Here is an 18,310-nt window from a genome sequence, read left to right as displayed (position 1 = left end):
TGAAATTCCAGCCCCCAGGACCTCACAATATGACCATATTCGGCAACAGGGTCAGTGTAGATGTAATCAGCCCGGATGAGGTCATACTGAAGTAGGGTGGGTCCCTCAACTAATATACTGATGACCTCATAAAAAGTGGATATTTGGGCCGAGCTCGGTGGCTCATGCCTGTAATCTCAACACTCCGGGAGGCCAAGGCAGGTGGATCACAAGGTTAGGAGTTCGAGACCAGCCTTGCCAACATGGCAAAACCCCATCTCTACTAAAAATACAAAAATTAGCCGGGTATGGTGGCACATGCCTGTCATCCCAGCTACTTGGGAGGCTGAGGCAGGAGAATCGCTTGAACCTGGGAGGCAGAAGGTTCAGTAAGCTGAGATCACGCCACTGCACTCCAGCCTGGGATACAAAGTGAGACTCCGTCTCAAATAAAAGTGGAAATTTGGACACAGACATACACAGAAGTAGAACACCACGTGAAGATGAAGGCAGATATCATGATGATGCATCTACAAGTCAAAGAACATCAAAGATTGACAGCAAATCACCAGCAGCTAGGGGAGGGCGCTGCAGCAGATTCTCCCTCACAGGCTTCAGAAGGAACCCACACCTTCAACTTGGACTTCTAGCCTCCAGAATGGTGAGACAATAACTTTCTGCTGTTTAAGTCAAACAAAGGAAAAAATATACGTCTCAACTTTGACTTTGTATAGCCATGGTACGAAACATCGTCCCTGTATTACTTGTATGGTCCTGACAATTGTACGCTTGAGTCATAATTTAAAGTGGACCAGGTCTCTAGCACCTGTCAGAAACTAACATACATCATACCCAGAAGAACACACTCACAGTCTGGTTTCAAAGTATTCCTGCAGCTAAAGCTGCAGAGCACAGAATTAGAAATTATAAAATACATAGGAAAGCAAAGTACCATGAGCAAAAGTCAAGAGAAATACCATGAAATAAGTATTTTTTAAAAAGGCCAACTAAGTTGAATCAGATCTATAAAGACTTTAGATACTGGAATTATGAGATCTATTTTTTAAAGTTCTATTCAATTCATTTATAATAATAAAGAGAAGACTGAAAACATAAGTAATGAGCAAGAGACTATAAAAGTTGGCCAGAAATATTTTTAACATATTCAGAAATAAAAATTTTATAATAAATTTTAAACTCAATATACATGTAAAACAGCAATTTAGACACAGCTGAAGCAAGACTTAGTGACCTGGGGGATAGGTCTGAAGAAATTACTCAGAAAAGGGCACAGGGAAACAAAGAAATGTGAAATATTAAAAAAAGAAGTTAAGAGACATGGAAGACAGAATAAGACAGTCCAACACACATTTCCTCAAAGTTTTAGGAAAAAAAATAAAAGGGAATAGGGTAGACATAATATTCAAAGGCACAGTGCTAAGAATTTACCAAAATTAATAAGGGACATGAACCATTCAATTCAGAAAGACCAAAAAATCCCAAGGAGAGTGAATTTAAAAAAAAAAAAAAACACCCATATCTATACACATAATGATACCATAAATTAAAGACAAATTGTCAAAGCAGTCAGAGAAAAAGGAAAAACAGCAACTAAACTAGCAAAAGTAACTGCCTCACAGAATTAGAAGCCAGATGACAATGAAACAAAATCCTCAAGGGCTGAGAGAAACTATCTCACATCTTAGAGGTGAATAACCAGGAAAACTCTCTATCAAGACATTTTCAGCTTAACAGTGGTTAAACCAACAGAAGACCCACAGTAAAGGAGCTTCTAAATAAGGATACCCTTCAAGAAGAAGGGTTATTATCTCAGCAAGAAGATCTGAGAATAGAGAATAAACGATAAACATATGGCCAGATGTGGTGTATCACACCTGTAATCCCAGCACTTTGGGAGGCTGAGGCAGGTGGATCACCTGAGTCAGGAGTTCGAGATCAGCCTGTCCAACACGGTGAAACTCCATCTCTACCAAAAATAAAAAATTAGCTGGGTATGGTGGCACGCACCTGTAGTCCCAGCTACTTGGGAGGCTGAGGCAGGAGAATTGCTTGAGCTGGGAGGCAGAGGTTGCAGTGAGCCAAGATCACACCATTGCACTCCAGCCTGGGCAACAGAGCGAGACTCTCTCAAAAAAAAAAAAAAAAAAAAGATAAACACATGGTTAAATCTAAACAAATATTGATGGTATAAATGAACAGTAATACTGCTATGTAATTTGTGAGTTTACAAAAGACATATTATATGGAATTAAAATAGTTATGCATAGAAGCTATAAGAGGGACAGCCAGAAGTATTATCGACTCACTAGCAGAGCCAGAGATCAAGAGTTAAGACAAAATTCTGTAGATAGATTTTTGTTTCTATATACCAAAATTTGTAGATAATATTTAGTGCCCTAGATAAAATATTTCTAGCTGGTTCTCCTAGCATCTGAAAGTCACCAACTTAAACCATATATAAAATGCTTAAAGGGTCATATTTCTTTCTCCATCATATAAACTTTTAAAATGAATAAACAATATAAAAAGGATTTTTTCATCAATATTTTAAGTTGTTTCATAGCAATACTATAAGGCATTTGTTGTCTTCCACACACCCCAGCTCTAGGATTCCTTGCCTAAGCGCTTGTATCACTTACCTGTCACATCCCGAGCACAGGTGAAAGAAAACATGATACTTATTATGACCACAGTGACCACAGTAAAATGGCAGCTGTTCTTTTCTACAGCAAAGGCTTACAAGTTATACATGTAAGAAGTAATAATATCACAGTTCTGTCCAATCGGGTGCTGCAAAATTCTGAACGTTTTCCTAAGGATAAATCATTTTATGCGTCTCTTTTAAAACTTCTATGTTATCGTTTGTTTTGAAATATTAGATCTGAACAAGGAGCAAGTTCTCTTTTAAAACAAATCACAAACACATTTGGAAGTGAACTGGAAGACTGCAAGAGATAAAATAACAAAGAAAAGCCATGTTTAGTGGCTAATTTATGAACCTAGGTATCTCATGCAAGGTAGAATTAAATCAACTCTGCCTTCTAAGGACAGGGAACAGGGAAGGCAAAGTGGCCATGGGGACAAAAAAATTCTCCTGACTAGAAAATGATGGGGACAAACACTTCATATGAAGAAATGGAAGGCGTGCCAAGCTGGGATGCATTTTTTCCTTCTTTCTCTCTGCCAAGCCCCAGGAGGGACAAAGCAGCTGCAGTATCAAGGGGAATCGCTTCTGCAGTTAACTCAAGAGGAAGCTAGAAAACCCAGGCAAGTCTCTCACAGCATAAAAGGCATCAGGGACTCTAATTTCAAGCCCTGGAGATCAATTTTCAAGCTCTAAAGCGTAGGTTCACAAAAGAGGGAAAGCGTCTCTCTTGGATGACAGAGAAAGGAAAGGGGTTGGGGTGAGATGGGTGCTTCTCAGACTGTGACACCCGCCTGAATAACGCCGGACCCTGGACTCCTGCACCGCTCCCAGCTGACGCGTCCCTGCCACCCATTCCAAGTAGCCAGCATTGAGGCCTCTTCTCCAGTTAGGCAGCAAATCCTTGTTCTCTGGGACCCTACCATGCACCTGCACCTGGCCCTGGCCAGGTTCTGGCCATGCTGGACGTCACAGCAGGGAACCATGCAGCGCTCTCACTGCCAGGTCACACCAATTCCACGATGACACATTAGTGAGGAAGAGGCCCAGCTGTCTCCAAAACTTGTCTGTTTCAGACTCTCACAAGCAAGACCAAGTAATGCCCTTATATATTTTTTTTTAAGTCATGTTTTTCTATCTGGAAATCTTCCTGAACTATAGTAGTTAATTCATGGAATCACGTATTTTTCTAGATTAATGGATCCTTTAGGACCTAGGTCAATCCCTCATGGTGCAAATAAGGCTCAAAATAGCACCTGGAAGAGCCAGCACAGAAAGAGGAGGGGTCCTGCATTCCTAGCAGCTGAGGGCTCTTCATACCACACCGAGTTTTGTCAGGCCACAAAATTAAAGTTGCTGGTGAGGAAATTTAGTTGAAAAACATGCTAGGGCCAGGCGCGGTGGCTCACGCCTGTAATCCCAGCACTTTGGGAGGCCGAGGCAGGAGGATCACCTGAGGTTGGGAGTTCGAGACCAGCCTGACCAACATGGAGAAACACCATCACTACTAAAAATACAAAATTAGCCAGGCATGGTGGCACATGCCAGTAATCCCAGCTACTTGGGAGACTGAGGCAGAAGAACTGCTTGAACCCGGGAGGTGGAAGGTGCAGTGAGCCGAGATGGTGCACTGCACTCCAGCCTAGGCAACAAGAGAAAAACTCTGTCTCAAAAAAAAAAAAAAAAAAAAAAAACAACAACAACAACAACAAAAAACATGCTAAATGGCCAGGTGCTAGTAGCTCACCCCTATAATCCAAGTACTTTGGGAGGCCGAGGTGGGCAAATGGCTTGAGCCCCGGAGCTGGCCAGCCTGGGCAACACGGTGCAACCCTGTCTCTACAAAAAATCAAAAATTAGCCAAGCATGGTGGTGAGCACCTGTGGTTCCAGCTACTTGAGAGGCTGAGGTGGGAGGATTGCTTGAGCCCAGGAGGTGGAGGCTGCAGTGAGTTGAGACTGTGCCACTGCAGTCCAGCCTGGGGAACAAAGCCAGACCCTGTCTCAAAAAAAGAAAAATAAAAAACCTAAACTATGTTAGAGTACAACTGAGTTGAAAGCACTTGCTAAATTCTGTTACTAAAACTTACGGGCAGGCACATGCTTTGGACTCCGAGGCCCTGCAGTCCACCTGGGGACAGCTCACAGCTGCAGGCACAGATGCAGGGAAAACACCACCTCCCCTGAGGACTGGCCTGGGAGGCCCAAGGGACAGCAGTGTCAAGAGTCTCTAAAGAGCTTTCATCCAGACAGAAACATTATTTTTGCTTCTTTGCTAAATTGTGGAGTTTCTAAAACATGATGAGTCATCTCAACTCTCTGTGGATTTGAAATCTAAAAAACAATGGCTCCTGGCCCCCAGGACTTCTAAGAGTTTATAAACAAAAGCAGTTGATCATTAAACCACCCCCCAATTTCACAAATCTCCAGCAAATTTTTCTGTTTTTTTTTTTTTTTTTGAGACAGGTTTTGTTGTGTAACCCAGGCTGGAATACAGTGGTGCGATCTCGGCTCACTGCAACCTCTGCCTCTTGGGTTCAAGCGATTCATGCCTCAGCCTCCAAAGTAGCTGGGATTACAGGTATCCACCACCACACTCAGCTAATTTTTGTATTTTTAGTAGAGATGGGGTTTCACCATGTTGGTTAGGCTGGCCTCAAACTCCCGACCTCAAGTGATCCGTCTGCCTTGGCCTCCTAATGTGCTGGGATTACAGGGGTGAGCCACCGTGCCTGGCCAACTTCTTCTTCTAGTTCTCAGGTTGTCCTAGGCAGATTTTTAGTGCCGTTACTAAAACCATCCTTTCCCCTTCCCCACCTTCTAGTTTTCTTCCTGGTTTAGAAAAAAGTGGCTTCGCCATGTTTCTCCAACGCCAAATGGACACCAATACCTTCTACCAGGTTACCTACTTCTCCAACTGGTACTGGTTTTATTATCAAATATTAAGGAGATAATACTATTTATAAATATATATACATATATAAGTTATGTAAATCATACAAAGAACACTTGAGTACCCATCACCCAGTTTAAGAATATTACCCTTATCAGTGAGGTTCCCAGTGTAACCCTTCCCAACTCCCTTCCTTCCCACTGAGGTAGCCACTATTTTAAATTATGCATTTCTGAAATCCGAGCTATTCTTTATAGTCTGACCACATATATGTGGCCCTAAATAATAGATTCTTTAGCTTTGCATGTTCTCAGACTTCATCAAAATGAAATCACATTGCACACATTCTACTGCAACTTATTTCACTCCATATTGTTTTTTTTAATTCATCTATGTCTTTTTTTGTACACAGCTATAATTTTTTCATTTTCACTTCAACGTGAATTCCACCATAAGAACAGACCAAAATTTATCATCTATAGTGGATGGAGGGTTGGACTATTGCCAATTTTTGTTATTACAAACATTTCCGATATGAACTTTCCTACACATTTTCTAGTGCACATATTTAAAGTATGTGTCATGTACATGTGTGCGCATGTACATATGTGTATGTGTAGGAATGCAATTACAGGATCAGAGGATATGTTTACCTGTAACTTTATTAAATAATACCAAATAATTTCTCAAAGTCGTTGAACCAATCTATGCTCCCATGAGCAAAATATGAGAGCTTGATGGCAGCAAATCCTCACTACGACTCGATAGCCCCAGACTTCCACATTTTTACCAATCTGGCTGGTGTGAACCTTGTGGTTTTAATCTGCATTTCCCTAATTATAATAGGTTGATCACCTTGTCAGTATCTGCTGGCCACTCATGTTGCCTCTGCTATTGTCTTTTCAATTCTACTGCCCATTTTTCTTCTGGACTGTCTGTCTTCTTCTTTCTGATTTAAAGGCATTTTTTTTTTGAGATGGAGTCTCGCTCTGTCACCCAGGCTATAGTGCAGTGGCGCGCGATCTCAGCAACCTCCGCCTCCCGGGTTTAAGCAATTCTCCTACCTCAGCCTCCTGAGTAGCTGGGAATAAAGATATGTGCCATCACGCCCAGCTAATTTTTGTATTTTTAGTAGAGAGAGGGTTTCAGCACGTTGGCCAGGCTGGTCTCAAACTCCTGGCCTCAAGTGATCCACCCAACTCAGCCTCCTATAATGCCAGGATTATAGGCGTGAGCCACCACGCCCGGCCTAAAGGCATTCTTGACATATAAATATACCTTTGAGATTTGCAGATTTGGTCCTAGACCAACTTAATAAAGCGAATATCACAATAAAGCAAGTTAAACAGATTTTTTGGTTTCCCAGTGCATATAAAAATTACATTTATACTATCCTGTAGTCTATTAAGTACACAATAGCATTATGTCTAAAATATATATATATGTATATATATATATACACACACACTTTAACTAAAAATACTTCATTGCTAAAAATGCTAACAATTATCTGCTTTTTTTCCTTTCCAGCCCTGGCCCCAGACCCTATAGCCGCTGGGATGTTGATGACTATGAAGAACTGGATTGCCATTTATGAACTGCTTTTTAAGGAGGGGAGTCATGGTGGCCAAGAAGGACATCCACATGCCTAAGCACCCACAGCTGACAGACAAGAATGTGCCCAACCTTCATGTCATGAAGGCCATGCAGTCTCTGAAGTCCTGAGGGTACGTGAAGGAACTGTTTGCCTGGAAACATTTCTACTGGTACCTTAGCAATGAGGGTTTCCAGTATCTCTGTGATGACCTTCATCTGCCCCCAGAGACTGTGCCTGCCACCCTACACCGCAGCCGTCCAGAGACTGGCAGGCCTCTGCCTAAAGGTCTGGAGGGTGAGCGACCTGTAAGACTCACAAGAGGGTAAGCCAACAGAGACACCTGCAGACAGAGTGCTATGCCCCCTGGTGCCAACAAGAAAGCCGAGGCTGGGGCTGGGTCAGCAGCTCAATTCCAGTTTAGAGGTGGATTTGGTCGTGGACCTCAGTAAAATTGGAGAGGATTGTTTGGCATTGAATAAACTTACAGCCAAAAACACTTTTAAAAAGTGCTAACAATTATCTAAGCCTTCAGCGAGTTGCAATCTTTTTGTTGGTGGAGTATTTTGTGTCAGTGTTGATGGCTGCTGGCTGATGAGGATGGGGTGGCTGATGAAGGTTAGGGTGGCTATATCTTAAGACAATGAAGTTTGCCTCATCAACTGATGCTTCCTTTCATGAAAGACTCCTCTGTACCCTGTGATGCTGTGTGGTAGCATTAGACCCACAGCAGAACTCCCTTCAAAACTGGAGTCAATCCTCTCCAACTCTGCCAAGTGCTTTATCAGCTAGGCTTATGGGATAGTCTACATCCTTTGTTGTCATTTCAATGATGTTCACAGCATCTTTACCAGGACTAGATTCCATCTCAAGAACCCACTTTCTTTGCTCATCCATAAGAAGTGACTCCTCATCTGTTTACACTGGACCATGAGAGTGCAGCAATTCAGTCGCATCTTCAGGTTCTAATTCAGGTTCTCCACCTGATCTGCAGCTACTTCCTCCAGCGAAGTCTAGAACTCTTGAAAGTCATCCATGAGGTTTTGAACCAACTTCTTCCAAACTTCTGTTCATGTTGATATTGTGGCCTTCTCTCATATATCACGAACATTCTTAATGGCATCTAGAATGGTAAACCCTTTCCAGAATGTTTTTGATGTACTTTTCTCAGACCCATGAGAGGAATCACTACCTATGGCAGCTAGAGCCTTATGAAATATATTTCTTTTTGTTGTTGTTGTTGTTTTTAAAGACAGTGTCTTGCTCTGTTAGCCAAGCTGGAGTACAGTAGTACAATCATAGCTCACTGCAGCCTTGAACTCCTGGGCTCAAGCAATCCCCCACAGCTCAGCCTCCCAAACAGCTGGAACTATAGGCATGTGCCATGACACCCAGCTAATTTATGTAATCTTTCTTTTGTAGAGACAGGGTCTCACTATGTTGCCCAGGCTAGTCTCAAACTCCTAGCCTCAAGCAATCCTCCTGCCTTGGCCTCCCAAAGTGAGCCACTGTACCCAGCCAGGAAATGTATTTCTTACATAGTAAGACTTTAAAGTCAAGTCTTACTTACATCATCCCCAGGTGATTCATGTGCCCATTAAAGTTTAAGAAGCACTAGCCTGAGATTCATTTTAGGGAAATTCATATGGTGATATTAAGTATGCAAATGGATATCCGAGCCTGAGATAAACCTGCAAATGTGAAGAGGAGAAGCCAGGGAGACTGGGGAAAACCAGGAACAGGAGGTGACAAGAACACAGAGAATCGGTGAGTGTTCGGGAAGGGTCGCTGTGCTGAATAACCCTGAAAGATCAAGCACATGCAGGCTGGAGAGGCCTTCCAGGTATGCACGTGTCTCACGGTGGCAGAAGCCAGGCTGACTAGCGAAGGGCGGCTGAGGAAACAGGATCCACGCAGACAACCTGATGAGCAGTTTTGCTGCATGAGGCAGGGAAGAGAGCAGACACCTGGAGGATCTGGGGAAGTCACTTGGTTCTGAGATGAGAGAGAAGAATCACCGAGGAGCTGGTTAAAGATGTAAGTTTCGAAAAAGCAAAGCAGCTTATGCAAAATGCTTCCTCTCATCATGAGGAAACATCAGATGGGCCCAGAACCAGGGATGTTCTATAAAATACTCAACTTTCAAAAATGCCAAAGTCATAAAAGGCAAGAAAAGACTGAGGAACTGTCATAGGCTCTACCAGACTGAGGAGCCATGTCAACTAAATGTGATGTGCGAGTCTGGACTGGGCTCCAGAACAAAAGAGGAAGAACTGGCAGAACCCTGTAAAGTCTGTGGTTTCATGGCTGGCATTGAACCAATGCTAACTTCATAACTGCACTATGATCATGTAAGATGTTATTATTAGGGGAAGCTGAATGAGGGTATATGGGAACTCTGTGTATTAATTTTGCAAATTTATGTCTAAAATTCTTGCAAAATAGGCCAAAGAGGTGGTAGTGGCTCATGCCTACAATCCCAGCACTTTGGGAGGCCAGGACAGGCAGATCACCTGAGGTGAGGAGTTCAAGACCAGCCTGGCCAACATGGCAAAACCCCGTCTCTGCTGAAAATACAAAAATTAGCCAGGCATGGTTGCACACACCTGTAATCCCAGCTACTCGGGAGGCTGAGGCAGGAGAATCGCTTGAACCTGGGAGGCAGAAGTTGCAGTGAGCCAAGATCGCACCATTGCACTCTAGCCTGGGCAACAGAGTAAGACTCCATCTCAAAAATAATAATAATAAAATGAATAAAATAAAATAAAATTCTTGCAAAATAAAAACAAAAAAAACCTCAGGTTCTCATTCATCAGGCTGGGCACGGGACTCAGAAAGTTATGTATAGGTTTTTGTTATTGTGGTTGTTCTTACTGGTGTTTTGGAACCTATGAGTGGAACAAAGGTTGACTCAAATGACATCAAAAGGGTGAGAGCACTGTCGATGGAGCGATGCAGAGGACAGGATGGCACCAAAAATGCAAGGACCAGCGAGGAGCCCAGGGGCTGAGAAGGAAGGGAGGGAGGGATGGAGGGAGAGAAGGAGGGAGGGAGGGAAGGAGTGAACCCAGAGAAGAAGTGGCCTTTGATCCTCCACAAGACACAGTGTCCCTGAAAATTACTACCATGGAGGACAGACTGAGAGAGTGCAGAGACCAGGAAACTTTACAGATTTACTTGTGAGTATTTGTGGGAATTGTGGTTAAAGGGCTCCTCTGGATATAGTATTTCCTATTTAAAAAAATTTTAAAAGTCCAGGACATCCACTGAAAATAGAGAGTGGTTGAGGGATGGGGCAGAGCACACCAGGTGAGAGGAGAATTCATGAAAGACCTGGAGGGGCAGGGGAGAGGGAGCCGTCCACAGAAACGAGATAGGATGGCCAGGCTCTGCCTAAAACTAGAAGACAGGTTTCCTATGTCCATGGGAGGAAAAACTGCTGTTTCCAGATCAGTGTTTCAGGCTGTAGTTGGATATGGGGACTTAATCTTGCAACACAGAAAATACCAGCCTGGGAGTGAATGAAAAGTAACTGACTGCAGCTCACCCCCTACTATTTTAAGTTCACAAATATTCTTAAACTTCATTTTGAAGTCTTCCTTTGACATCCTTTGTTTCTTGACTTTTATTAGGTCACAGATAACATTAAAATGTTTGAATTGCCATATGTCACATCTTTGATTCCTGACTCAAATAAGAGGCACCATGATGTAATAGAGAGTGCTGGAGATGAGAGCTTGCAGGCCTCAGGCCTCATCCCGGCCCACCTGGAGGAGCCGTTTCACATTCCTAGATCTCTGTTCCCTCATCTGCTAACAAGATATGCAGTCCCTGAAAATTACTACCTGAAAAATGGGTGTTGACGTCTGACTTCCCAAGTGGAAGGGAAACAGGACCCTGTGCATATGCTATGAGGTTTTCTCTAACCTTCAAACCATAAGGGGTTCCCCAGAAAGAGAAAGGGGAGCCCCAAAATGATAAATGGACATGACACCAGCAGTGGACAGCTTCAGTTTTAGCTGGAAAAATACCAGCTCATAAAAAGCACAGCTCTTCAGCACTGGCAAAACACAATCCCATCCAGTGAGGGAAAATGGGGCCAAAGTCTCCAGAACATTCCATAGAGAACAGAAGTGGGCACGTTCTATCTCCAACTTGCTCAGTTCCCCTGGAGAAATCCCTCGTAAGTAGTCATCCCTTCCATTTCCTTCTCTAAAGATGGGACACAGATAACAATTAGTGACCTCACCCAAACATGAAGAGAACTCATGTGTAACTTCAGAAAACAATGACTGTGACCAAACAATACTGAAATACAGATACTGCAAGACTTTTCAAAGATTCAACTATTCTACCTAAAACACCAGTTTAGGCTTCAGGCTGGGGTTTAGGGTCTATTTCTGTGCATGACATTTGAGGAGCTAAGGATATTAAAATGTTGGTTTAATTGAAGGCAAGGTACGCAGTATTTATTAGAAGATGTTCTGTTTTGCTTTGTTTTGCTTTATTCTTTCCTAAATAAAATGCAATCCTCTTTCACCAACCTAGAAAGCAAGATCGTCAGCACTTTCAGTAACCAAAACAAACTCAACTAAATAACTCAATTCACTAAGAACAAAGGCAAAAAAAATTCTCTGTCAACCATCTGTTTCTAAAATAATTTAATTTAAAACACAGTCCTGTAACAACAGGGAAAAGGACACCATCAGCTTCCAGATAATCTTCTGTCTCCTATTACGCTCAGAGCAGGGGTGGCACATGACATCCCATGACTAAGCATGAGCAGGCACTTTCCCTCCTCCCAACAGCAGGAGCCAGCAGCAATGAACACCCACATCAATGCCCAAGCAGCCAGGAGACACCACCACCTCCCTGGGGGGTATTAATTCCAACAAACAGTAAACAGCTTATGCTGCAGGCTCAATGCTTTAATTCAGCTCTAAATTATGCTTTTATTTTATATCAAGGGATCAGGAGACTTAAGGGAGAGAGGGGTCACACCAGTTGGAAGCAGCAGCACGGACAAAGGCACCATGTCTGGACAAAGTGGGATGTGTCTGGATTTGGTTGGAGAGAATAATACTAGAAAAGTTGGCCCAAGGGTGTGAGAACATCGGCAGACAATAGGGCGCAATCGGATATTTTGAGCACAGCAGCTTTTTGACCAAAGTTATCCTGCAGAAAAATCAATCTGGGAGAGCAGAAAGAAGCGTAAAATAGTGCTCCATCATACACACAGATATGCATGGTTGATGGGGCAAGGAGTGTGATCAGGACAGTGAAGGGAACAGAAAAGAAGTTCCAAGTCACAGAGACTGCACTAAGGTAAGATAGATGATAAAATTCAGCAGCCAATGGGATGGATGGGGAAGACAACAAAAAGTCACAGGCGATTCTAAGTCACAGTTCCAACTGCCCTCTAGGCAATTCCACTTGAGTATTCAGCAGGCTCCTAAAAAACTCTGACCCTCCCCCATATGCCACTTAATAATTCGTGCCCACAGCCAGGTCCTGCTAGCACTGTTGACCCTCACACGCCTTCCTCCCCACTGCCACCAATTAACTTAGGCCTTATGAAGTACCTGCTCAGAATCCCACCTTGCACAGCTTCTGTGGGAGACAGGCTTTCCACGACACTGGAGCGCAGGAGGCAGAGGTGTCCTGAGACCACAGACATTGCCTGCTTCCTCGCTCACTCTGAGTTTGGTTCGGAAACCAGGAGAGGCCACAGCATCCACAAACATCCTTTTAAATGGCTTTTATAGTGCTTCTTGGGTGGTGTCATAAGCCCTGTACGCAAAGGGTGGCAGCACTTCCAGCATGACAAGTTCCCACCTTGTCCAAACAGTGTCACTAGAGATGTGTGACACACACACACACACACACACACACACACACACACACCCCAAATGCTGGGGCTGTGGGCCAAGGGAAGGTGTGCTGAGAAACCCCGTCCTGTCACTGCTCTGGCCCTGATCAGAGGTGTGTGTTCCTGGCCATGGTAATCAGACAGGCTATGGTCTCTCTCTACCAGCCATAACCCACCCTAAGCTCTGCAGTCTCCTCTAGCCTATTCCAATCCATCTCGAGTTTTCTAACATGCAGAGCTGATCAATCCATTCTGTATATATGAAGTTCATCTAAAAGAAAAGAAACAATCGAACTAAGTCATTTATTCTTAAAATCCTCCAGTGGCTCTTAAAAGCCTTCAGAAATCCAAAGCCCTCAGCTGATACACAAAAGAGCCGTCAGCTCCCCATTCCTGCCTGTCCCACTAGTATTCCCCTCCCCCACAAGCAGCCCATGCCCCAGCCATTCGACGCACGCTCTGACGACCACGCTTTTGCAAAGACTGTTCCCTTTACTGGTACTGGCCTCTCCTCCTTCCCCTAACTCCTATCATACCCCAGAACCCCCTTTTCCATCTTCCCCAGAACGCTGCATGTGCTTTTCTCATGACACTGAAGTTGTATTCTTGGTTTACTCGTTACTCACTTGTTCCCCTCACCCCACCCCAGATCATGAGCTACTTGAAGGAAGAGGCTGTGTCTCATCAGCGTGCCTCCCACGTCCAACCCAAAGACTAACATGTTCATTCATTCATTCAAAGTCCAACAAATCCTACCAGCCATGTGAGCCAAGCGCAGGGTATGAAGTGTTAGCCAAGATGGAAAGGTCCCCTGCTCACAACTTTATGGTTGAGAAAACAAGACAGACAATAATGATGAACTGAGAAGACTGGTAAGGAAATAAGCAAGGTGCTGTGATGGAGAATGACAGACAAGGAAGGTCAGGAAAGGATGAGGAGCTGAGAGAGAAAGAGACAGGAAGGCTGCTGCAGGCAGAGGGGGTGTCGAGTGCAGCGGCCTGAAGTGGGAAGGAGATTGACAGATGTTCAAATGGTTGGTATGAATGGTGCAGGTCACCAAGGGGAACTTGTCGTTTGAAGCTCAAATGGAAGGTGAGGTGCCAACTCGGGGTGGATGGAAATGTGACTCTAGGGTTTGAAAGGGAAATCTGGGTCAACGATACGGATTGGTGATTATCTGTAGAAAGATGATCATTGGAGTCAAATGATACCATCAAGGAAGGTGGGGGGAGTTTGACTTCCAAGCCCTTCAGGAAAACGTTCATTTAAGGGTGCTCTGCCGCAGTCAGGAGGCGCCAACTTTAGCAATCATACTGCTATAGTCTGAATATTTGTGTCAATCTCAAATTCATATGTTGAAACCTAACCCTGAGGTGTTGGTATTAAAACATAGGGCCTGTCAGGCGCAGGGGTTCACACCTATAATCCCAGCATTTTGGGAGGTCGAGGAGGACAGGTCACCTGAGGTCGAGAGTTCAAGACCAGCCTGACCAACATGGAGAAACCCTGTCTCTACTAAAAATACAAAATTAGCTGGGCGTGGTGGTGGGTGCCTGTAATCCCAGCTACTGAGAAGGTTGAGGCAGGAGAATCACTTGAACCTGGGAGGCGGAGGTTGCGGTAAGCCAAGGTCTTGCCATTGCACTCCAGCCTGGGCAACAAGAGCAAAACTCTGTCTGAAAAAAGAAAAAAAAAAGAGGTAGGGGCCTTTGGGAGGTGATTAGGTCATGAGGGCCCCTAATCATGAAAAGGATTAGTGTTCTTATTAAAAAGGCCCGAGAGAGTTTGTTTGACCCTTCTGCCATATGAGGACACACAGGAGGCGCTGTCTAGGAGGAACAAGCCCTCATCAGAAACCAAGCCTGCTATGCATGATTTTGATCTTGGACTTCTCAGCATCCAGAACTGTGAGTGATAAATTTCTATCGTCTATAAATGGCCCAGCCCAAGGTATTTTGTTATAGCAGCCCAAACAGACTAAGAGACATACCACATTGAGTGCCGGTTACATAGACTTCTGTAATCCAATTCAGTCAAGCACACATATTATTCATTCTCATCCTTCCTTAATTTATTTCCATTCACTGGCAATCTTTCCCAAACCCCCTGTTCTGCCTGCTTATTGGTATGAAGAGCCTACTGATTAGCAATTATCCATAGCATTAACTCTCTAAGTGTCTATAATTATGACTTCTCTTGGTTTATTTGAGGGCTCTGTGGGACTCCATGATAAGGAATGACATGAAGTTAATATAAATACGAATTTGACGAGAAACTAACCAGATCGAATCTATAGATAAGCCAGAAGGCAATTTTCTAAAGCTGCAGTCCCTTCCACGTAGAGTTCTATGCTTGTTTTTGCTATTATAATAAAATGTTTAAATGCTGCCAAACAACCCAATTTTGGCACTTTAAACTTTTTATTATAGGCTAGGCACAGTGGCTCATGCCTGTAATCCCAGCACTTTGGGAGACCAAGATGGGCGGATCACCTGAGGACAAGAGTTCGAGACCAGCCTGGCCAACATGGCAAAACCCTGTGTCTACTAAAAACGCAAAAATTAGCTGGGCGTGGTGCCACACACCTGTAATTCCAGCTATTCCGGAGGCTAAGGCAGGAGAATAGCTTGAACCCGGGAGGCAGAGGCTGCAGTGAGCTGAGATCTCAGCCACTGTACTCCAGTGTGGGTGACAGAGTGAGACCCTCTCTCAAAAAAAAAAAATAAAATTTTTTATTATAAAATTTTCAGACATACACAAAAGTTGAAAGACTAGAACCCATTACTCACCTTCAACCCGAAAAACTTTATTTTTAAAACACAAATACAGCACATCCTAGACATCACTCATTTCTATACATACTTTAGCATCTCTGATAAGGATTTTTCAAAAATCATAACCACAATATAATTATCGCACCCAATAAAATTCAAAATAATTCCTAATATCATCTAATTATGCATTTCAAACTTGGTTTCCAAACTTGGTTTCCTTGGTGGCCTTTGGGAGGTGAATAGGTCATGAGGATCCCACCCTCATTAATAGCATTACTGTCCTTATTAAAAACGCCCGACAGAGCTTGTTGTTGTACAAAAATATTTTTGTATAACAGTACAATTGCTTTCTTCTAACCAGAAACCAAACAAGGTACATACATTGCTTTGGTTCATGTGCCTCTTAGGTCTCTTTAACTTTATAACAGTTTTCTCCTCTTTTTTTCTCCCTTTTTTAAGCTCTTACTATTTACTCGTTAAAGAGAGGACATTTGCCCCTGTAGACAGTCCACATTCTGTATTTGGCTGACTGTATTCTCATGGTGTCATTTAATATGCTCTTCCCCCAAATTTTCTGATAAACTGGTAGTTAGATCAAGAGGCTTCATTCGGTGCAGAATCAATGTTTTTGGCAAGAATACTCTCTAGGGGGTCCTCTGTAATTCCACTGTATCACAGCAGGAGGTGCCTGATTTCTCAATGTCCTATTCTGAGTGATACTAAAATTTGTCAAGGGCTTAAGAGGTGACAGCCCTCTCCATCCATTACAAGGCTCCTCATCAACTCTTCACATAATGACTAAGCAGTCACTGATCAACATTGCCTCCATCCATTATTTCATTAGGGAGGTTGGGTTTTTTAAGCTTGCATTAATAAGAGATGTTCCAGCCTGGCATAGTGGCTCATGCTTATAATCCCATCACTCTGGCAGGCCCAAGCAGGAGGATTGCTTGAAGCCTGTGGTTTGAGACCAGCCTAGGCAACATAGTGAGACCCCATTTCTATAAAAAAAATTTTTTCTTAAAAAAAATAATTTAAAAAGATATTCCAACACTAGAATTATAGAAAGAATAGTAATTTGGAGTCTGACAATAATTTTATTTGTGTTTTGTAAGAACATTTAATAAGTCATCTGATGAGGAATTCAATACAAAGATGCTGATTTCTGTACTGTTCTTTAAAAATATCACACACACATCACCGACCCTGTGAATGTATTAAAGTCCCCCTCTCCCGCCAAAGGTCACATTTCCATAAAGATAGTAAGTAAAGAATAAGGCAGATCTTGGAAATCATGACACTTACAAAGGAGGGAAGGAGGAAATAGCAATGTCAGAATATCTCCAAAGCAGTGCATTTATTACAGCACCTTTCCAAAGCACAGATTAAAGAAGTACTGAAATAACCTGAAGACACGATGGTTAAACAGTTTCAAATTCCTCTTCTTCCTAGAGTTCCTACAAAACAGCAAAAAAGAATCTGAATCCTTTTCTCCCTATCCCCTACTCAGAGAAGTGTTAATAAACAGTAAAATACCTGCATAAACAGAAGACTCCTCCTCCCTTCAAAAACAGAGGCCAGTTAATGCCTTCTGCATAATCACTTAATGACCCTGAGAAATCCTCTATTAATAGCCAAGCCTCACAGGTACCTACACTTCCCCCTGGGTTAAAGAACTAAAGAACTTCCACTCAGGACAGCAATTAGCACTCTGCTGAACTGAACTGCCCAGCCTGCTGCAAGAAGGTAGGGAAGGGAAGCAGGAGATAACCTTCAGGGACCAGTAAGATGAGGGAGCCTAAACTCTTCTAAAGAGGAAATAAGGAAATGTTAAAAACATTGTAATGAATGCCACTGAACTGTAAGCTTAAAAGTGATTCAAATGGTAAATTTTGCATTATGTATATTCGACCACATTAAAAGTCACGATGCTCAATTTTTATAGGTTAGTGTGACCAACAGCCATTCTCTGCCAGGTGCTATGCTCCACTATCCTTCTCACTTTATTGGTGAAGAACCTGAGGCTCCAAAAGATTAAGTAACTTGTTTAAGTCCCACAACTGGTAAGTGACGGACCCAGGATTCGAACTCGGATCCATCCGCTGCCAAACCCCCTTGCTCTGGGCACAGCACCACACTGCCTCTCTGAAGAGGTGTACTGAGAGTTTACAAACGAAGTTTCCAGAATATCATCCTTGAGCAGCTCTATACAAAAATTTTCCTAATTTAAGGCAAACGAGAATTCTATTAAAAACTACTTCCCAATTTAAAAACTCTACTCACTGCATCTCAACACAGGCCCATCAACTTCAGGAGGTTTAAACAACACGTAAAAGAGCAATACAGTGAAAACAGTATCCCAGATGCTAAAGCCAGAGAGGCATGAGGCTAGCTCCTGCCATCAGCTCTGCACCATCGCAGGGGGATGCTGCCACAGGAAAACCTGTAACCTGGTTCCAGTGGCTGAGGATCACAAGGAGACCCAAAGAGCAGAGGTATGAAAAGTTGGGAACTGTCCCAGCCACCAGCTTTCTCAG

At 43.2% G+C, this 18,310-nt stretch overlaps 1 protein-coding gene across 1 annotated transcript in view; it reads right to left on the bottom strand.

Annotated features, from left to right (window-relative positions):
- KIAA1549 (KIAA1549 ortholog) overlaps nt 1–17,336 on the bottom strand; it is a 109,134-nt gene extending 91,798 nt beyond the window's left edge. Inside the window, exon 1 of the mRNA XM_012447576.2 lies at nt 17,310–17,336. The gene's annotated coding sequence lies outside the window, so the exon portion shown is untranslated. The remainder of the gene's footprint in view (nt 1–17,309) is intronic.
- Between the last annotated feature and the right edge of the window lie 974 nt (nt 17,337–18,310).

The sequence above is a fragment of the Aotus nancymaae genome, unplaced genomic scaffold (genome assembly GCF_030222135.1).
Source record: "Aotus nancymaae isolate 86718 unplaced genomic scaffold, 86718_ANA_hifiasm-v0.15.2.pri h1tg000002l, whole genome shotgun sequence".
Taxonomy (NCBI): Eukaryota; Metazoa; Chordata; class Mammalia; order Primates; family Aotidae; genus Aotus; species Aotus nancymaae.
Note: the sequence above shows the minus strand (reverse complement) of the source record. Positions and strands in the feature narration are given on the sequence as shown.